The sequence below is a fragment of the Odocoileus virginianus genome, chromosome 19 (genome assembly GCF_023699985.2).
Source record: "Odocoileus virginianus isolate 20LAN1187 ecotype Illinois chromosome 19, Ovbor_1.2, whole genome shotgun sequence".
Taxonomy (NCBI): Eukaryota; Metazoa; Chordata; class Mammalia; order Artiodactyla; family Cervidae; genus Odocoileus; species Odocoileus virginianus.
In genome coordinates this window covers 20,091,561-20,114,603 of record NC_069692.1, presented here as the reverse complement: position 1 = coordinate 20,114,603, position 23,043 = coordinate 20,091,561, and the positions used below count along the sequence as shown (strand labels likewise).

General features: G+C 37.7%; 1 protein-coding gene across 7 annotated transcripts in view; it reads right to left on the bottom strand.

The window, feature by feature from the left end:
- HS3ST5 (heparan sulfate-glucosamine 3-sulfotransferase 5) overlaps nt 1-23,043 on the bottom strand; it is a 296,033-nt gene that overhangs the window by 229,387 nt on the left and 43,603 nt on the right. Inside the window, exon 2 of one of the 7 annotated variants that reach the window (XM_070449926.1) lies at nt 12,253-12,307. The exons of the other annotated variants lie outside the window; for them this stretch is intronic. The gene's annotated coding sequence lies outside the window, so the exon portion shown is untranslated. The remainder of the gene's footprint in view (nt 1-12,252; nt 12,308-23,043) is intronic. 7 annotated transcript variants of the gene reach the window in all.

The following is a 23,043-nucleotide window of genomic DNA, read 5'->3' as shown; positions in this document are numbered from 1 at the left end:
ACAAATAAAGAAGGCAAGTTTGGGAAACTGAAGACTCTATCATGTCTATGTTAGTTCTTTTACAAAAGCAAAGACTAGAGAAATTAAGTGACTTTTTCAACTAACAGAGCTGGGTGAGAACTGTGGACTTATCTGGTCCTCATTCCCTTGGCCACCCTACAATACAATGCTAAGTCATGCTAAGGATTAATTAATGCCTTGCTCTGAATATGCTCATAACACTTCATCTGCCATGCACACAGAATGTTCTGTATGTATTTATTATTTGAATAAATTAACTCATTTAAATACTGGCATGGTGAGAGAGTAAGTGTTCAGTGCCATCTTAATTAGTGGGGTAACTTTGGGTTTTATGCAAGGCAAGGGTACTCTAACCAGCTATTAAAAAGCAAAAAGCACTCTTTCTGAACTAGTACAAATTCCATTTGAGTAAATTAGCCCATGATCTGCCATAGCTAAATCTCCAAAAGTTGTGACAATAGAAGGAAAAAAAAAAAAAACAAACCAAGTCTCCGACAGGTGAAAATTTCCAGGTGAAATACATTAAATGACCTCAGCCCTGCATTTTCAAGTTTTCTCTCCATTGCCCAAATTTCATAAAATACAGGGCAATTCCTACAGCTAAGATTGGAGTCTAATGGGCACAAAAAGGCCTATTTTCCAAACACATGCCTATGTTCCCTCTTTTCTACTTGATTCACTTGACTCACCTTTGATGAAGTACTTGCTCTCTCCTGTATCCCTCTATTTATATAAGGACATAATGAAATGGAATGATGTTCGAAGAATGGGGTTATTTTAGACACTGTTGGAAGACATTATGATCCTTTGGCTGCATGAGGACAAATCTCTAGCTAAAGAAGGGAATGGTGCATCTGGCAAAGAATGAACACCATCAGACCCATTTTAGCTTTACCAGGTTGACTTTGTTTTACATTAAAGGAAAATCTATAATCAGAATGCTTTTGGCATTGTGTTTTAAAACGAAGCAGAAAGATACAAAGAAATCCAGAAGAGTCATAGTTTTTCAACTGAAAGTTTCAAATATTAGGAGAATCGCTTTTACCCCTAATAAGATTGATACATTATTAATTTTCTAAAAAATCTTAATTCTCTTTCATTCTATTCAGTGATGGCTCTCCCTGGTTATTACAGTATCAACAGGGTATTAACTGTCAATGATGGATAAGTAATAAACCATGCTGGATAAAAGAACATTAATTACATTTCTTTTGCTTCTTCACAACAGGAAATATGAAGTTGCTTATAAGAGCAGTTAAATAAACAGTAACAATAATTTTAACATAATAAAACTCTGTTGTATAAATGCAAGTCTTGGTTTTTTCCCCTTCTCTTTTTTCATGTTGCAAATCTATCACTTCCATCTGCTGAATAAACAGATACATTTCTGGGTTATGATGTTTGTTACACAAAACATTTCATAGGCAAAGGATAGCAGGGAACAGTTCCTGATAAAGGAATTCATTCTAAAGAGCTCCATGCCTGAGTACACACATAGATATTTCAATGACTTCAGGAAATGCCATATGCAGATATTCAAGGATGTTTTAAAAGGTTTAGTTCCAGAGATGTATTCCTATATCCCTTGCTGAGCAGAAATGCTTTCATTAAAGGCTGCCTTGTCTAGGTTATAGTTTTAATTATAAAGGAAAAAATGATGACTGACTTTGTTTTACTCTGATATTTTAAAATATATTTTAAAATTCCCCAAACATGAAAAGGTCACCCTAATTATTCCTGATGAGAGAGGACCATGGCTCTCATTTCTTACTTTTGGTAAAGGCCAGCTGGGATGGGCTTCTGGGGGTTTGGTTAGTGTGAGAAACAATAGATGATTAAACACAGCCACCCATGACTGACAGCTGTTTCCTGACATTTGGGTTGAGTCCTGAGGGAAGAAACCCAAAAGGGACAAGGGAGCAGGTTTACACGTGCTCCTCAATTATTCTTCTGAGATTTATATAGCTCCGTAAATGAACACCATGCTATAATAAAAAAATACATCAAAATCAATAGAAATTCTTTTAATTCTTTTACCTCTTGAATTTGAGTGTAGGCCATTTAAAATGTTATTCTTTTTCTTGTCATTATTACTAATTTCTCTGCCTGGAGGGTGGCGTTTTTTGTATAATCTTGCTTGCAGATTTACCAGTCTTATAGGAACTGAGTCCAGATGAACAGAAAAATTCTCCCCAATTAACAGTAAAATAAAATGCAATAAAATGAAAACAGATGAATTTAACAACTTGGGAGGAATGTCAGGCCTTTTTCATTCACTAAAAAAGCAGTGATATTTCAGTATTCTTTAAAAATCCAATAAAGTGTGAGACTATAAACTCTTATAACAAATCTCCAAGGTTTTAATTGTTCATCAGTGTATTCAGATTCCTTGAATACCAATTTCCACTAGAAGCTGAAGGCTGGTGGCTGGGAGAGTAGAGAAGAAAGTACATGCTTGAGGTTGAGGTAGAGATGAAATGAACAGGGAGTGATAAGAACCTCTAAGTGAATTTACATGAAAAAAGACCAAGTCTAGGGAAACACATTTTTTTCTTCGCATAAAATTTCATGCACACACGCAGATCTCAAAGGATTCCTTTTGAAAACAGATGGAAATGTGTTCTCCACAGTAAATGACAGAGTGCAGCTAACAAGATCAGGTTATCAGTAATTCACCGCTCAGGAAAAACTCCAAAGCTTAGTAAAGAATCGAGCATGACAACAATAATATGCTATTTTCATTCTGCTTCCACTTTATTGCATCAATTCTGTTTGGAGAAATAGGCACTGCACTATAGGTTTGCTGATCAATACTGGAGAACTTTAATGACAATAAATCATCTATTTAAAAGTTAAGAATTAGGCAAAGAAACCTGAAACTATGTAAGGATATTAAAACTTCAGGATTATTCCTTGATCATATTTCTTCACAAGAAAAATCAGTACCTTCTGTCAATGTTGAGATGTGTGTGCTTGGGTGTTTATCAGCATTGAACTAAAGCAAGAATGTATACGCAGTGATCCTGAAATGTGAAAGTACTGCTAAGGGAATGCCCTGTAAATTGTGCTTGCTCTTAGCATAGGATAAGAGGCATGAAGAGCAGCAAACTACACTGTTGGCTTCTGCAGTGGAAGTCTAGTTTCAACTTTAACTTGTTTTTTCTGTTTAGGGAAAAATAGGTGGAATCTGTGCTCGGTATGTTTTACAAAGTTGGGAATGTAGATTACGCAGTGATGGAGTATAACAAAGCTGTCCCATATTTTTATTGCAATTGCAGTGAGATTTAAATGATGAAAACACCAATAAAGGGTGCTCTCCATTCTGGAAGCATCCACATTTGTATTGGTTCCTGAAGTCTGTCCTCATCTCAGTGCTTCCTGAGAATGCCCTTGTTATAGTCAGGACATGGTCCAGTATGGTGGGATTTACTCAAAGGGATGGGGCAGGGCAGGAGAATCAGACAGAGGGACTGTCTTCTGCAGGTGGCCATGGTCTGCTGGGTGGAAGAGGGCTACCTTTCAGAAGCTGGGAGAGAGTTTGGACACACTGGCTCTAGTTCGCTGATCCAGTCAACAAATACTTACTGAGAAACTATTATGTAGCAGACACTAGAGCAAGTAATAGGAACACTATGATAAATAAGCCCTGGTCCCTAGCCTCAGATAGCTTAGGGAACAGCAAGGAAAGAATTCCTACAAAGAACAGGAAAGGGAAGGCACTTATAATCCAGAATGATAAACAGGACCAAAGTAGAAGTCCATGGCCTGGGAACCAGAGAAGGATCCACAAAGACAGCCAAACCAGCCCAGGAGGGCTTCTCAGAGAAACACTATCTACGTGAACCCTGAAGAGAGGGAGGTTTTCCAGGATAGGGATGCTTGTGGTTATGTGTGTGGGTTACAGAGAGAGTACAGACACAGAGACAGAGAGAGGATCAGGAAGATGTTGGTAAAAGTACTCCACGTAGAGGGAAAAAAAATCATGAAGAACGTGGGAAGGTGAAAGTCGTTCAGGGTGACTGGAGCATGAAGTTGGAAGTTGAGGTGACTCAGGCCAACGTCAACTTAGGAAGGGCCTTTTTAGGCCAGATTCAGGATTCTTTACTTGTTTCTGAGGACAATAGGATGCTATATTTCAGGACACAGGTGATCATATAGGCCAACATTTGGCAGCCAATGGAGTTAAAAAAGACTTAAAAGGGACATGGTGAGCTGAGTCTGAAAGGAGACTCTGGGCTATATTATAGAGCCTTTCAATAGATAAAATGAGAATTCTGGCCACAGGCTGAAATTTGGGACGTAGACTCCCCTCCCATCAGGGAGTGGGGAGGGAACCCAGGACATACCACTGGGAAGGGGGATCAGAGCCAGTTATCCAAATCCAGTTAATAAAATGGGACTCAAAATCAGACTTGTCCCAATCACATAGTTGATTATAGCTGAGTCTTCTGAATATTGAATTATGAAATTATTTCCAACATTTTCTGACTTCCACGAGGCAAATGGTGTCTCTAAAGTTTATTTCATTACAGTGACACTGAGAAAGCTCAAAAGTATGATATTTTTGAAGGCAGAAAAAATATTACACTCATCTCTTCCGTTTTGGATGAGCCTTCAGAGATTCAATTTCCATTTGTATGCCTTTGAAGATAATCTGACCTGCTTATTCACAATTTACCATTAAACCAAAGTAGGGCACTTTCAGCTATAGATAGAGCCTTTAAGAATCATAAAAACTAGTAAGTAATAAAGTCATAAACCCTCTCATCATCATCAGGCTAACAATGCAATCTGTAAACGTGAGAGCATCGGTCACTGGGTTTGTGGTTACACATGGAAGCCACTCATTCTACTTCTTTAAGACAATAGTCTAATAAGTTTGGCAAAGTTCTTGTTAGGAACAGATTTTGAGCACGAAAATGAGAGTTCAGGTATCATTTAATTGGGAATGTAGAATAAGAAATGTACTCTGGGATGTCTGACTATTTCCCTAATAACATATCACACCTTTGTATCAGTGATCCCTTCCAAAATATCTCAGTGTTTCACATATTTTATCTTACTGCATCTTTAGTCAGCTGGGCTTCCCTGGTGGCTCAGATGGTAAAGAATCTTCCTGCAATGTGAGAGACCCATGTTCAATCCCTGGGTCAGAAGGATCCTCTGGAGAAGGGAATGGCAACCCACTCCAGTGTTCTTGCCTGCAGAATCCCACGGACAGAGGAGCCTGGTGGGCTACAGTCCATGAGGCGGCAAAGAGTCAGACACGACTGACCGACCAACAAAGCAGGATCTTTAGTCAGCAGGACAACATATATGGGTGCTAATAAGGGTAACACGATCCCTTAATTAAAAATACATGATTTTAAATGAGTCAGACTTTATGAAGTATGCCAGTGTAGCCTCACAATGTTAGATCTAACTCTTGGAATGATGGTTCTGTATAAGACAGTTTTATCATGAAAGTTTTAAAAGCTTGTCCTGAATGTAATAGGACTCCTTTGAAAGGCCAGAGACACTTTTTGGCCAGCTTTTAAAGAGACTGATAAAAATAAACTTCTTTTCTCCCTGGAGCAGCAGCCTTCAGATTCCTTGCCTTCCGTGTCTATTTTCCCCTCCCCTGCGGCCACCTGGAACACAGGTCACCGGCTGCACTGATGTTCTGGACGTCGGGGTGGGAGGGGAATCAAATGTGAAGAGAGAGGTAAGCTTTTAACTCAGAAGTCAGTAAAGGGAAGGGGAAGTAGAAGATACTGTGGTTACCCTCTTTTTCCACTGTCTTCAGCCTAGGCATGCTATTTTGAAGTCCCCGAGGGAACACCACAATATGTTTTAGCTTTTCACAGTCTGGCAAAGCCTCCAGGAATACACTGAATTGTTTATTTCAGATACACCCTTTGCTGCATTCAGGCCCCAGAAAACAAGCGTGACAATTAGCCTCCTTGCTGAAGACATTGGGAGATGGCAGGAAATTATAAATAGGAAGTGCACCAGAGGGGAAAAACCAGCACCTTCTACAAAAAAAACAAGGTGCTGATGAAACTTGGCACTTGGATCGACTAAAATCAAGTAAGATTTTTGAACACTTGAAAGGAGTGAATTGAAGTCATAGTTTAAATTTGCTATGGATGGAATGTCCATACAGAAATAATCTTTAAGACATCATTCAGAAACTGTATGAATACATATATCTATTAAATACACATAATAGTTTGAACCCCTTAAGCACCTTGTGTAGAGACATTAAGTGAGGAAATATTTTTCTTCCTAAAATGACTGGCATATTGATGTAAAAAAATTCCCATCTTCTTGTTTATTTTGAAAGCTACCTTTCAAAAATGTAATATGCTGCCACTGGCATCTTTGAACTCACTATGCCATTTTTCAGTCTCAGAGTTGAATCCTGCATTCTTGCCATATGCCAAGGGTTAGGCCATTAATATGTAAAAGAAGCTGGTATCCAGAGAATTGACTTTATAATTGGAGAACACCAAAATAAACCTAACACTTCTCTAACAATGCTGCACCCCAGCATCCCTGTTCTCTTAGGCTATTAGGCCATGTCCAATTTTCTCGGTCTGTCAGAGGATACAGCTGCCTCCATGTGCCAGGGAAGCTTTAATTATGGGGACTTTTCCTCCCACTGGAAAGCCTCTTCCTGCGGTTTGAAAGTTTGAATTATTCAAGCCCATGTTAATACACTGTACTGAATGCTCTGTTTGGCCCACTGAGGTGCACCTGGAACTGTTCTGTTTCCGCAGATTCGATTTCTTTCTTTGCCTCTCTCCATCTCCCTCCCTCCTGTTCCTATCTTTTCTCATCCCCTTCGATCCTATTATTAAAGGCAAGAGCCAAGGAACGCTGAGCACAGAGAGACCCATGGAATTTGGCACAGCTAATCTCATAGACTATTCATGTGCAATCACAAGAAAAATAATCTCTCAACTAAAAATCCCTCAAGTATAAAGCTTTATTCCCTAACCCCCCCTTTTTTTTTACATAAGGTAATACAACTTCTATACTTCGGTACCCAGAATTTCAGGACTTTTAAATCTATTTCTCCCAAATCCAAGCTGTTAATTTGCTCCTAAAGTAGTATCAACAGGAAAATTATTAATCTTTCCAATTTAAGCTACACAGAGCTGATACAGATAAATCCTGTTTAAATACTAAATTCCAGATTTCAGTCTTTGATTCGTTTTTTAGGCTTTGTTTAAGATATCAACCATAATTTTCCTTTATTCTAATTGCTAGTCTAGTTTTGAGTTGTCACTGTGACTTCTTTAGAACCAAAGTCATCGTCAAGATAATATGTGGTATCCTTGGTTTAAGGGTTACTATGATTTCTAGACTTGGTTTGACACTTACCACCTACAAGGCCTCTCAGAGGCTTAGTTTTCTCATCTATAAGGTAGGAATAACAATACAAACACTATCTAGAACCTGCAAAAATCAAATAGGATTATATTCAGGAAGGTTTCTTTTCAAAATTTTAAAGTAATATATAAACTAAGATGCCTTTGATATTATTATTTTTCAATGTCACAAAAGAAGCATCATCTTTGGTTTATACTCCAACACATTCATTTAAATTAAAATGTTTTGGAAGTGTTTCTTCTATATCCAGTTACAAAAAGAAACTACTGAGATCACAATGCAGACTGTGGGGTTCTCTTCCTTTCCTACACGTTGAGTATGTTATTTTAGAGGGAAAGAAAAAGGTAAGGAAGAAAAACGTATTTCCTGCAAACCCCTAAAAAGCTGTCCAAGTCCTCTAGCTAATAAACTAGAGAAGTTGTGAAAATTATTGCCTATATTGAGAAATGCTCTTAAAAACTGTTTCGGGGTATCAAAAAATAACGTATCTCCTAAAAGAACCTCAAATCTTTTTCAGCAGCGGGTTGAGTATTTAGGCAAAAAATATAGACAGAAAGAACTTCTTTAAAATAACACTGCATGTATCTCTGGGATTGGAAAAACTGATGAAGGACTCAGCCAAGTCTACCAGCTAAAGGTTATTTCTGTCTCTGTACAGGTCTAATCATTGGATGGTAATTATATATCTGCCTTGTCATTGACCAAGAATCTGGTCGTAAACATTCAGTGTCAAGAAAAACAAAACAAAGGTGATAATCAAGTGACTTTAAAAGTGATAATAAAATGGCTCTGGGTTCATATATCTTTATTTAGAAAATAAAATATTCGAGCCATTGTCTAGGAAGAACTTAAAAGTCATTAAAGAATTTTAAAGTTTAGTACCAAATCTATATTGGCTTCATTTTTCACATTAACAATGTATTCTTCATTGACAAACCCATTCACAGTGCACAGACCTGAAGGCTTTGTGCTACGTTGAACCACTATTTTACAGAGGCAGTATTTTTGGTGCTAACTGCAAAGTTGTCACAAGTCATATATTTTTAAAGTGTTTTCTTTTTTCCTTTAAATGTGTCTTTTTTTACACTGAGAAACCAGTTGTGAAATCAGTCACTTTTGAAGAATTTTGCTGTGAATTAGGAAGCCAGCCTGAGATGGAAGATCTAGTCTTAGTCACAACTTGGACCCAGAAAAATCTGTGATAATTTTTACAGTGGGTTTCCTAACTAGATGCCAGAAAGCACTGAATCTCTCAGCTCCTAAAAGCCTGGGTCTATGACTATAGGAGCTAGGGGAAAAAAAGGACTAAAACTCCTTTACTATCATTGTTACAAATCTTTAGAATATTTTCCATGATAATTTGTGGGAAGTAAAATTACTACAAGCTAAGAGTTTATAGACAGAATGAATGTATGCTGTAGAGCTAAAAAGTATATCCTTAATCTGTCTTTTTGCAATACACACACATACACATACACACATATATGTATATATGTCAGTGTATATGAATACCTGAATATACACACACATAGATGTATATTATTGTATATTCAGATCAGAGTAGAACAATATATTTTAGAGAAAAAGATACTAAATTTGATAAAATTAAATTGGGGGGAGGAAGAGAAAGAAAATATCCATAAGACTAAAATTCAAATTGGTCTATAGCTCATTAATCTATATACATTATTATATGACTCATTCTCTAAAGTGCAAGAATATTCTACTTGCACACCATTTTTATACATAGTTAGTTTTACAAAGTAAGATATTGTTGAGTAGAGATCTGAATGATTATTGAAGTATATCCTATTATATTAATTTGTTTAATAAAATAAAAAGAAGAAAATAGACATGTTTATGCTCTAGTGGGAAAAACCTTCATTTTCTTCCCAATTAGATATATAATTGTCAGTTTTCATTTTCTTTTTATGAACTAACCTTGAATTAACAAGCAGTGACTTACTAAATTCTTTTTCCCTCAAGCATATAATTTTCCTTTTCACATTTTCTTGTGATCCACTTTTGTTTAAAGTAACTTTAGAAACTTAAAAAGTTGTAATGAGTGATAAAAAGTCTTTTTTTTTCCATTTATTTTTATTAGTTGGAGGCTAATTACTTTACAATATTGTAGTGGTTTTTGCCATACATTGACATGCGTTGGCCATGGATTTACATGTATTCCCCATCCCCATCCCCTCTCCCGCCTCCCTCCCCACCCCATCCCTCTGGGTCTTCCTAGTGCACCAGGCCCTTGTACTCTGTGGGAGAAGACAAGGGTGGGATGTTTTGAGAGAACAGCATTGAAACATGTATATTATCAAGGGTGGAAAAGTCTGTCTTAATATTTATTATTATAAATAATGTTTTGAGATGGAAAGCTACTTACATTTTTGTCTGCTAACCTTACTTCTGTGGAACTGTTAAGATCTTAATAACTCAGTAACATTCCAATTTTAATCCATTAAGAAGAATGAAATAAAAGCTAAAGTCATGTAGAGTAGTATCTGCTTAGACGACTTAAAGACAGCTGGAATTGTGTTTAAAAATTTCTAATATAAATTAGAGTATATTAGCCTTTTATTCTCTTATTTAAAATAATTTAACCTTTATTCATGGCAATTGTAGACAATCTAGAAAATACAAACAATTATAAAGAAGAAATAAAAATTACTTGTAAGCCAAATTATCCAAGGTAAGCATTATTAATATTATTCATTAATAATAACAGTATCATTTTAACAATATTGAGTACTTACTCTGTATTGATCTCTGTTCTCTATCATATATAAATAATTTAGAACAGATAATATAAATAATCTTTAATGTACAAACCCACTATCTACATTGTGAAAATGAGGAAATTAAGGCACAGAGATGTTTAGTAATTTGCTCTAGGTTTCAAAGGTCACATATTTAATAAGGTGAGAAGCTAGGATTTGAAACTGAACCCTCTGAATTACGCCAAAGACTGTGATCATAACCACAACTCTACTATCAAAGCCTTTCCTTTGTGTATATAATATAAAAAGGAACTGTAATTTATATTTTTTCTATAATGTTTTTATCCATGTAACATACTATGAATCTCTTCTCACACCATTAAATGATTCTCCTACCATAACACTTGAAAAAGAAGCACTTTGACAAGTAAGAAATCTTGTAGTATGGCCATTTCTAGCATGGTATGATTCAAGAAATCTAAACAAAGAACACTGACTATTTTCTAACGTGTTTTCAAATCAAGCAAAAAACACCCTCTTTAGGCAAACAGAAATAACCATAGCAGAACTGACCAATGATCTGATCAGTCCAATATCCTATTTCTGAAAACGTCCAATGCTGGCTATTTTAGTAGAAGACATAAAATTCTCCATAAAGTACCTAATTGTGTGATACACTGCAGTAAGATGAAATTTTCCCCTTTGCCCAGTTTCTCATCTTCTACCTAAAAACTTCAGAGGGAATAATCCTTGAAATTTTATCCTACTGAAACTAGTAACATGTGAAGGTGTTATTTTAACACAAACATATACACTCACATATGCACTATTAATGTGAAGAAATGAGTTACTCCTGATCTATTAAGAAATTCAGAAATTACCATAGCTATTTCCATAAATAAATAATACATAGATTACACATAATTAATCTGCTACAATTATAAGAAAATATTGTGAGGTAATGTACAACACCAGCAAAAGCAACAGGTAAAGAGCATTTGATAAAATGGTTTTTCCTCTATTAACAATGTATTGTAAAATATACTCTTTAAGGGAGGTAAAATATACTCTTAAGGGAGGTAAAATATACTCTTTAAGGGAGGTAATCAAAGGGCAATTATTGAGTGGCAAAATTCATTGCGTGTGTTTCTCCATAGTGCAAATCAGAAAATCAATGCAATCATACATTTTATTATGTTTTATATATACTGCTAATATATATATGTATATGTATATATATGTATATATATATATCATTTGGAATTTAATGTAGTTCTAAAAATATCACTAAGGATATTTGTCTGGTAGCCAGGCCGACAGGTACATTTTAAAGACAGCTTGAAAAAAAATTCTTCTCTGAAATCTTGCCTTTCTCTAATGAAAGAGGACTTAAAAGGCTGGCATCTTCCATTTCCTGACTCTAGGAATACTTGCTCTTAGACCCCAGAGCTGCCATGCAGAGACAGACAGACAGATATAGAGACATGCAGATATAGAAACATAGATATATGACATAAGAACAAAAGCATTGTGAGTTTGACTAAATAGTTATGTTTGGCTGGACAGATTACTAGAGGTTTCATGGAGGAGAAGGTATTTACACTATGACAAACCTAGACAGCACATTAAAAAGTAGAGTCACTACTTTGCCAACAAGGGTCTGAATAATCAAAGCTATGGTTTTTCCAGTAGTCATGTATGGATGTGAGAGTTGGACCATAAAGAAGGCTGAGCGCCAAAGAATTGATGTTTTTGAACTGTGGTGTTGGAGAAGACTCTTGAGTCCCTTGGACTGCAAGGAGATCAAACCAGTCAATCACAAAGGAAATCAATCCTGAATATTCATTAGAAGGACTGATGCTGAAGGTCCAATACTTTGGCCACCTGATGTGAAGAGCCAACTCATTAGAAAAGGCCCTGATGCTGGGAAAGATGAAGACAGGAGGAGAAGGGGATGACAGAGGACGAGATGGTTGGATGGCATCACTGACTTGATGGACATGAGCCTGAGCAAGCTCCAGAAGACGGTGAAGGACAGGGAAGCCCGGCATGCTATCCACAGGGTCACAAACAGCTGGATATGACTGAGTGACTGAACAACAACTATCACCATTGTTCCAGAATCTCTTACCTGTGTCTATTGTAGCCATCCTCCAAAACAACCAGGATGTTAGATGTAATCTGTACTGAAAAATTTAAATAAAATATTTCAGTCCAGTGGTGATGGGGACCATTGCCCCATAACCTTGAGGCTTTTCCCCCACCTAGTCAGCTACTAACTGAGCATCCCTTCTTCCCACAATAGTATGATCCTTAGTTCCCTAAGAAAACAGATTGTACTTTTTGAATTTTGTATTCCAAATGCCTGGGACAGTTCCTGGAACAGAGAAGACATTCAAAATATCCTTATTGGAACAGTGCCTGACACAGAGTATGTCCTCACTAAATGCTGGCTGGTGGAATATTTAAAGGGTTGAATGAATATATTTAATCATTGACTGAGTTTCTCTTTTTAATGTCATTTTATACATTTCAGTATGGAATATACATATTTTAAAATCTATTTCATAGAACTACCATAATACAGCATTGTAGTTTTTACACTAAAAATATACTTCCTAAAGACAATTCAGTCACCAGTTTAAAAAAATCACACATGTTGGATACTGACCAGTATTATTTATAAATTCTCTTTTGGGTAGGATAAGCAATACTGCAGCTGCTTCCAAATCAGCAAAATGTACAGCCAATAAGTCCAAGAAATATGAAGACATTTTATGTTCTATAAGAACAGAAACTGTAGATATTTTTATTTTTAAATTAAAGACATAAAATGGAAAGACCCTGCATCAATTGTCTTCTTCCTTATTATTTTTAAGTCCCCACCCCCACCCCCACCCCCACCCCCAGCCAGTAAGCCAGCCCTGATGGAACTAATTTACCAAACATTCTCCCTTGCTTAGTATCTTGTTCCCATTTTAGGTAGGATGCAGAGAAACCACTCCAGAAGGCTGGTTTCCTTATAACTCTGCAGATGGTAAAGTGAAAGTGAGACTCACTCAGTCATGTCCAACTCTTTGAGACCCCATGGACTATACAGTCCACGGAATTCTCCAGGCCAGAATACTGGAGTGGGTAGCCTTTCCCTTCTCCAGGGGATCTTCCCAACCCAGGGATTGAACCCAGGTCTCCCGCATTGCGGGCGGATCATTTACCAGCTGAGCTACAAGGGCAGATGGTAAAACCTCAAGTCAATCCTAACCTGTGTTTCAGTTTGTTAGCTGAGGACATTAATACTTGTAATGGTATCTCCTTATTGGGAAGACTCTGAGAACAATACCTTCTAGAACTCACCAGCTAAATTCCTTTCCAAACATGTTCTGCAAATACAAATTTTATACTTTGTATCATCACTTAAATGATGAACAGAATTGAAGTTAGAAAAAGCAAGCGAGATATACTTTCAGTTTTTCAAAATATCTTTATGAACTTTGAAATCAAATAGTTTAAATTCAAGTAACTCTCTTGACTGCAGTTCTTAACGAAGCAAAAATGTACCATGGGTTACACAGTAGTGAGTTCCTCAAATAGAAAACAAAAGTAATACCTTTTTTTATAACAACAATTATATAAGCTGTGAAGAGCCAAAAAGTTTACATCATCAACTTATTACATAAGTTCTCTGTCCTTGATAGTCACTGAAATGCGGCACAATTATAGATGGTGTTTTTTCTGTAAGTTTCTTACTTGTGGACTGTTTGAAATGATCAAATAAATATAGAGAAATTATACTCCAATTAAAAAAAAACTTTAATAAATTTTAACTGTCATTACATTTTTAGATTCTAATTAACATGCCAAAGACGACTTCTGAAAGACCTAGTAACACAATATGAATCAGCGGTTAAAAGTGTGCCCTGCTCTAAACTTGTCGGCTGTTGTTCTCAATAGCATAGGCAGAAGAAGACAAAGGATCCAACCCATTGTTTGTTCTTGGAGTTTCAGAATCATCAGTAGTCAGTTAGATTTAAAGGGAGAATTCAGAGCTTCTTTAAAGATAGAATGGTACAAAGAGTAACTAGAACACCCGTTCTGAAATTTCTTCGATAAATTATGCCCCTCTGATTGAGATCAAACTAAAATTGGACTCCTGACAGAGAAGATCACACAGAAAGAGGCAATGCCAAAGGGATTTTAGTTTCTTCAAGGTTGTTTCATTCCACAGTCTCCTGTAGCTCACCAGCTTTGTCCTAGGAGAATTCACATTACTATGAACATTTTTTTCAAAGTGATTTGAATACCAGATGGTATATCAGAGTTAATGCTTAATTTTTCTTTTGAAATAGCCTCATTGGGAATGCACTTTGATTTGTAAAATTACAACTTAACAATTAATAGGTGCCATTTGTATTGGCACTGTCTTAGTAGCCTAAAAAAGAAAAAAAAAAAAAAAAGAGATAGTTTTGTTTTGTTTTGTTTTAACAAGAGTTGTGTGACTCATTTCTTTAATCTTTTTTTTTTTTTTTTTAATGAGAAGCCATTAATCCTCACGGAGAAAAACTGTCAAGACTATGTTTAAATACTTATCTAAAAAATTATTCCCACTGTCCCTCCCACTGATTATATTATCAAGCAGCAAGTGAAAAATGAGAAAAAAATTAAGCAATTAGAACCTAATTGTGTCTTATTTTGAAGAGTCAGATACACTCAAGTCTTTCTCCAGGTGCAACTCTTTCTGTCCACTGTCAAATGGGCTCTCCTCCTCCACCCACTGTCCAAGGCAAGGCTGACTGGTAACACTTCCCTCTGGAGATGAAACAAGTCTCAACATGGCTGGGTTCAGCCCCACCTGCCCTGCCACTCAGCACTTCAATATAATGGTTGGGAAATGCATGATTTCAGAGATCTCTTCTTTGGAGCAAGCAGCAGGTTGATTCAAACAGATACACAATTGTATAATTTTGTGGGAGGGAGCCATGCAACCTCTGAAGAGAGCTTTGCACACTGCCACTGAGGCACACCTAAGGACTTAAAGGGTAAATGCACTAAGCATTTACGCAGCTGCAAGTTAGTGGGTGGAATGGAAAGAACAGGGAAGAAAGTCAAGTCAGTCATTCATTGGGCAGATATTTATGAGGTCTGGTGTTGGGCCCATTTCCCCACTGGATGGGAGCGCTGGATTTGCAGATAAAGGCAGTGTGTGGATAAGGTGGACACTGATTTCTCTATGGCATTTAATAAGCCTTCCATAATGTCCTAAGGACAGGATGAAGAAAGGTGGGCTGCCTAGTAGGGAGATTGACAGAAATGTTTGATAAATATCTGGTGTCACCAAGAAGATCTGTAATATCAGCCCCAGGCAGCTCAAAGTTCAGCTCTTTTTTTATTCAACATTTGTTATCAGTGACTTCAGTGAAGATACAAAGAGCCTCTTGATCGATTTAGCATAAAGTTCTGGGCTCTGGGTTTGAAACTGCTTTGACATTTAGAAACCCAGGATTTAAATTCTGCAAGCTTCTGTTTCTTCACATGTTAAAAGAGAATAACAGTCCTGATATCATAGAATTGCTCTGAGAATGAAGAGAGAAAAGGTAGCACTAAATGCACACCTAGTACCTCCAGGTATGTCCTAAAGAACAAATCTGCACAGGACACACTCAAGAAGGCTAGCTAATGTGGCTTCCAGCAAGACCAAGATTGAAAAATGACCCTTTAAAAGGGGTTTCCAGGTGGCACTAGTGGTAAAGAACCTGTGTGCCAATGCAGGAGATGTGGGTTCAATCCCTGAGTTGGAAGATCCCCTAGAGGAGGGCATGGCAACCCACTCCAGTATTCTTGCCTGGAGAATCCCATGGACAGAGGAGCCTGGTGGGCTATGGTCCATAGGGTCGCAGGGTCGAATGCAACTGAAGTGACTTAGCACACAAAAGGAATAAAGCCGTTGTTTACAAGTTTCATGAAGGCCAGCTCATCTTGTGTAGTATATCCTCAGCATTGACTGCAGAGCTTAGTAGATTCACAAAAACTTCACTGAGTGAATGATGTGTATGGCCCTAATTGAGGTGCAAGGTCATTTTTATAAAGTATTGGGGCTACACACATGAGAAAGCATGGTCCTTGTTCAAGCTGTTCATGGTCTGGTGAGGAGAGAGACAGGTCCATGAACAGTCGCAGCATGCCAAGCGCTAAGAGAGACAGCTGGACTGGGGCTCCAAAAGCATCCCGGAGAGGCTCTTAACTGATGTCTGGGGAAGAACAAGCCACAGGGTAGGTGGAGTGGCATCTATGAGATACATGGGGAGCAGCCCAATGAAGATAGCATAGAGAAGGGGGAAGAGGGCTTCAGGCAGAAGTGGTCTAGGGTTCAGATGTGAGAGAGAGTTCCAAGTGTCTAGGAAACAGAAGTGAGCTCTCTAGGGCTATGGCTGAGAATTTAAGGTGGAAAATGGCTTTAGCTGAGGTTGGAGGAGTCTCAAGTTGTGAAGAGCCTCATACCCTAAACTAAGGAGTTTGAAAAGTATTTGCTAGACAGAGGAGACTCCCTGAAGGCAAGAATAATGATTGATTCTCATTTCAAAAAGCTCACCCTCACTAACTGACGATGTGGATTGGACATAAAGACCAATCAAGCAACTCCTGCAGCTCAATTCCAGAAAAATAAATGACCCAATCAAAAAATGGGCCAAAGAACTAAACAGACATTTCTCCAAGGAAGACATACAGATGGCAAAAAAACACATGAAAAGATGCTCAACATCACTCATTATCAGAGAAATGCAAATCAAAACCACAATGAGGTACCATTACATGCCAGTCAGGATGGCTGCTATCCAAAAGTCTACAAGCAATAAATGCTGGAGAGGGTGTGGAGAAAAGGGAACCCTCTTACACTGTTGGTGGGAATGCAAATTAGTACAGCCACTATGGAAAACAGTGTGGAGATTCCTTAAAAAGCTGGAAATAGATCTGCCATATGACCCAGCAATACCACTTCTAGGCATACACACTGAGGAAACCAGATCCGAAAGAGACATGTGCACCCCAATGTTCATCGCAGCACTGTTTATACTAGCCAGGACATGGAAGCAACCTAGATGCCCATCAGCAGACGAATGGATGAGGAAGCTGTGGTACATATACACCATGGAATATTACTCAGCCATTAAAAAGAATTCATTTGAATCAGTTCTAATGAGATGGGTGAAACTGGAGCCCATTATACAGAGCGAAGTAAGCCAGAAAGATAAAGACCATTACAGTATACTAACACATATATATATGGAATTTAGAAAGATGGTAACGATAACCCTATATGCAAAAAAAGAAAAAGAGACTCAGATGTATAGAACAGACTTTTGGACTCTGTGGGAGAAGGCGAGGGTGGGATGTTTCAAGAGAACAGCATCGAAACATGTATATCTAGGGTGAAACAGATCACCAGCCCAGGTTGGATGAATGAGACAAGTGCTCAGGCCTGGTGCACTGGGAAGACCCAGAGGGATGGGGTGGAGAGGGAGGTGGGAGGGGGGACCGGGATGGGGAATACATGTAAATCCATGGCTAATTCATTTCAATGTATGACAAAAACCACTGCAATGTTGTAAAGTAATTAGCCTCCAACTAATAAAAATAAATGGAAAAAAAAAAAAAAGACCAATCAGGAGATGGGTATAGTAAAACAGGCAGGAAATGAGGAGGTACCAAATGAAAACAGTTTATGGGGAAACTGAATTGCAGAAGTTAGAAAAGAGATCTGGATTGGTGACATTTTTGTGACTCATCAGAATATGGGCTATAACATATAACATATAAAACTACTTAGTAATTATGTGTAATATGTAAAAAGATGAAGCATGCTACCTTAGAAAATCACTCCAGCCTTCAAAAGGTGAACTCTTGAAGGAGCTGGAGGTGAAGCAGTCAGAACCAGGAAGAAAAGAAGGAAAAAGAAGTTTTAGGCCCATAAAAGAGGAAAGAGTCTTCAGGAATCAATAGGATTAGATGCTGCAGAAAGACCATTATACTCAGGATTTGGTGCTCAGGAGATCATCAATAACATCATAGAGGCAGATTTAAGACCAAAGGAGAAACTAGTCTGTGACACTTTCTGGAGTGAACTAAAAGTGAGGAAGCAAGAAAAATAAAGGCAGACATCTCTTTCAAGAAACTTGACATTAAATCAAGGACAGATTGTAAGTGATGGAAAAGAGCTGGATGGCAGTCTTCAAGGGGAGCAGGCTTTTACTGGGTCTCAATAGCATATCACAGAGAAACAACTGAAGGAGAGGCAGTTGCAAGAAGTTTTGAATCTAAAGATGTGACAAATTTTGCTTGTGTCCAGGGGACAGCATTAGAGGAAAGAGAGCTGATACATGGAAGGTAACATGGAAAAAACTGCAGAATTAGAGTTAGCCAACAATGCAATGCTTTCATTTCACCAGATTACAAATTTCTAGTCTTTAGGCAGAGCCTCATTACATGTTTGACCAGGCTGAAGAGTAGGCATTCTGTCAGTAGAAAGTTGGATTAAATGGTTTTAGAGGTGTCCCTTTGAACTCTTAAAACTAATCTTGCTAAGTGTGAAGTCATAAACTTCATCACATCTAATCTATTTAAAGAGATGTACTTTCTTCATCAATACTCTTAGTATTAAGCAGTATTAAGTCACTGATTATGTTTCAGTAATATTGACTGAAATATGTAAAAGGGGCTTTTGAAAATCTTTACAAATATCATTTGTCTGATTCTTCTATTTATCTTTCTTTTTCTCTCAATTTTAACTAATACCTGAAGGTGAGCACGTCTGTGTATTTGAGGATTACAGTTCTCTTATTGGATAGAGAAGCTTAATCCCACAGATAATTATTTACATTCTAATGGTGAACACAGATAATCATTTACATACTATTTTATAAGGTGCTAGAGTCTCTTTTACCAAACCCAAGTATCTGGAATCAGAACTAATTATAACCAAGAACAAGATTTTATTCTGAGAGAGTTGCATACCCAGACACACTTCATTCTCTCATTCCCTCTCTTCTTTTCACACACACATGCATATACTTAAGGGAATAGGTAAATGTAAGGGAATAGGTAAAATGCATTAACAGAAGAGGAATGGAGAAATGGATATGCCTTTTCCAATGCCCCTTAATTAAATCTGATAATGTTTTTATTATTCAATAAAATTTTATCTATGAAGTAATAATAAATGAGTTCTTAAGTGAAAGTGAATCTATGGCAAACACAATGTCAGGCTCAGAATAAATCCTCAAAAACTTAAGTTCCCTTCTCCAAAAAGAGATTAAGTACTTAAGACAAAAGGAATTTTGCCAAATGTGGAGAACAACTGCATTGACTATGATCATTTTTAATATTGCTACATTTGCAGACATATAAGGTAGGTAGAACGTCTCCTAAAGTAGAAACACGCATTCAAGGCCATATATAGGAAGCTGATATATCTAGCTATTGCTGCATCAGACATCAAACTATTATAGAATAAGGTCATCTTTAGCCTGTAGCCACTTATACCCGAATATCTGAGATAACCATGTTGAGAAAAGTAGTGGAAGAGCATGGAAAATATACAGAAGGAAAGGAACTACTTAGAACTCATGTATGAGCAACTACTTCCTATTCTTAAGGACAGTGCCCCTTGAAAGTGAAGTCACTCGGCCATGTCCAACTCTTTGCAACCCCATGGACTATAGCCCACCAGGTTCCTCCATCCAGGCAAGAGTACTGGAGTGGGTTGCCATTTCCTTCTCCAGAGGATCTTCCTGACCCAGGGATCGAACCCGGGTTTCCCACATTGCAAGCAGGTGCTTTACCGTCCGAGCTACCAGGGAAGGCCTATAAACTAGGACTACTGTGACAAAGCTGAAATGATTGCTCGGGGGCTGCCAGACCATACCAAGTGACTTCTTTCCAGTTTGCACAATCTACAGACCTGCACCAAGTGGCAAATAAGATTGTCTAAAGTGGAAGGGAGTTTAATTATTTGAACAGTCCCATGTGCATGTCTCACAGGCTTCTATTACAATTCAAAGTTGCTTCTATTGTGAATCTATGCTGCAAGTAACTAACCACTCAGAATGAGCCCTAAAATCAGCAGCACCAGTGAGCCAGTCACATATTTTTCATGTGGCTGCCACTCTGCTCAGCACATAAAATACACTCACAAAATTTAAATTTCTTATACACAGTTTTTTGAGAGTAAAACTAAAAGTAGTTCATCTAACTTTTCATAATCTACTCTGTTACATTAACATCTTTACTCAGCAGAGCCTGTTATGTTTCACTCAACTGTTAGTAAATACGTTGTTGTTCAGTCACTCAGTGGCATCTGACTCTTTGTGACCCCATGGACTGCAGCATGCCAGGCTTCCCTGACCTTCACTGTCTCCCAGAGTTTGCTTAAACTCATGTCCATTGAGTCGATGATTTCATCCAACCACCTCATCCTCTGTTGTCCCCTTCTCCTCCTGCCCTCAGTCTTTCCCAGGATCAGGGTCTTTTCCAATGCGTTGGCTCTTCACGTCTGGTGGCTGAAGTATTAGAGCTTCAACTTCAGCATCAGTCCTTCCAGCATTGAAAGACTGATTTCCTTTAGGAGTGACTGGTTTGATCTCCTTGTTGTCCAAGGGGATCTCAAGAGTCTTCTCCGGCACCACAGTTCAAAAGTAAATATGGGTCCATGTCAAATATACTTCATTCCACTAAGTAATAACATTTACAGAATGACACCTCACAGAGGAAGTCAGACATCCTGCAACAGATTCAATGAGAATTTTACAGTATTTTTATATTTGTCTTTATCCTAAAGAAAAAAAAACCCTTAAAATGCCTATATGTTGAAATGTATATGCACGTACATATATTGCTTTTAAATTCAGAATTGAAATATATTCATACATTTCTAATCAACACAATGATGAGTGTAATCCATAGAAAGAAATATAAATACATTCATATCAAATAACAAGGAACTTCTAAAATTCACAGGGCTTCTCTGGTGGCTCAGACGGTAAAGAATCTACCTGCAATGCAGGAAACCCAGGTTTGATCCCTGAGTCGGGAAGAACCCCTGAAGATGGAAATGGCAACCCACTCCAGTATTCTTGCCTGGAGAATTCCATTGGCAGAGGAACCTGGCAGGCTACAGTCCATGGTGATCACAAAGAATTGGACATGACTGAGCAACTTTCATTTCACTTCATTTCTAAAATTTACATATATATTACTAAAGATTTTTTTTTCACTGTAACAGTTTTATCTTTATCACAATGAGAGTCCACTTGCATGTTGCTCATAAAAGTATGTAGGGAGAAGATACAAATACATATTGAATACAATCATCTCTGTTGAAGTGAAGTGCAGAGACAACAGCAAGAACCTGTGACCCATAGGCATTACCAAGTAGAAAGAACCAAAAAGAGATACTCAAGAGGATAAGGCAGTGCAAATAAACTTTCTCTGTTACAAGTAAATGCAGGCTGAAGCATGAAATTTTATAATCTAAACTTTAGAACTGAAAGGGATTGTATAGATCATTCCTATGGCAAGGGTGGCAACTTCCATATTGTCGCAACACCAGGACGTCCCCACTCCACACTCTCCCAAATATGGCAAATCTTTGGTTTCCTAATATCTCCACTTGGAGCTTGGTTCCTTGATTTGAACTCAATATCAGGAACATGGACACTCTTCCTTAGATCTTATCATCCATCCCCTGGAGGGGTTGGACACACGGCTGAACCCTTTGCTACTTCATCAGTTTCTCTTTAGAATAGGATTGGTCTCCCATGACCATCAAACAGCCCTGCCATATGCCATCATCATCAATTAAATATACCTGCCAAGGATCAAACCATGGAATATTACTCAGCCATTAAAAAGAATTCATTTGAATCAGTTCTAATGAGATGGATGAAACTGGAGCCCATTATACAGAGTGAAGTAAGCCAGAAAGATAAAGACCAATACAGTATACTAACGCATATATAGGAATTTAGAAAGATGGTAACGATGACCCTATATGCAAAACAGAAAAAGAGACACAGATGTACAGAACAGACTTTTGGACTCTGTGGGAGAAGGCGAGGGTGGGATGTTTCTAGAGAACAGCATCGAAACATGTATATTATCAAGGGTGAAACAGATCACCAGCCCAGGTTGGATGCATGAGACAAGTGCTCAGGGCTGGTGCACTGGGAAGATCCAGAGGGATGGGATGGGGAGGGAGGCGGGAGGGGGGATTGGGTTGGGGAATACATGTAACTCCATGGCTGATTCATGGCAATGTATGGCAAAAACCACTACAATATTGTAAAGTAATTAGCCTCCAACTAATAAAAATAAATGGAAAATATATATATATATATACACCTGCCAAGTTTAGAGGAATGAAAGGGCAACCAAGGGCTTTGAAGCTTTTTAAGGATAAAATAGCCTTTTGGATAATTAAATGTTATTTCCAGTGTTAAAACTACAGCATGTATTCATTAGATCTTTGCTGCTTTTGAACATCACTGATGACTCACTACACTTGTTCAAGTAGCAGATCATACTATCTTTTCTCTCCAAGATTTGCAAATATTTGAAGTTACTAAGGAAGGTGTGGAATTATTCTTGCCATAGGGGCAGCCTACAAACTATACTTCAGGTATCTAGGAGGTATGCATTCAGTTTACATGTGATGATCCTTGATGCCCCTAAATATATATTTTTAGGCTCAATTAGGTCATGACAGAGACAGAAAACTCACTTACTTCAATCACTACAATCTTCAAAAAGGAGAATCAGGTAAGAATAATCTAGACTTACTGAAAGTCATAGAAAATTGTTATTTCATGATTATTGGAACATAGCACATGTGAAATACTATGAGAAGGTTATGCTTAAGTTTATTAATGATAGA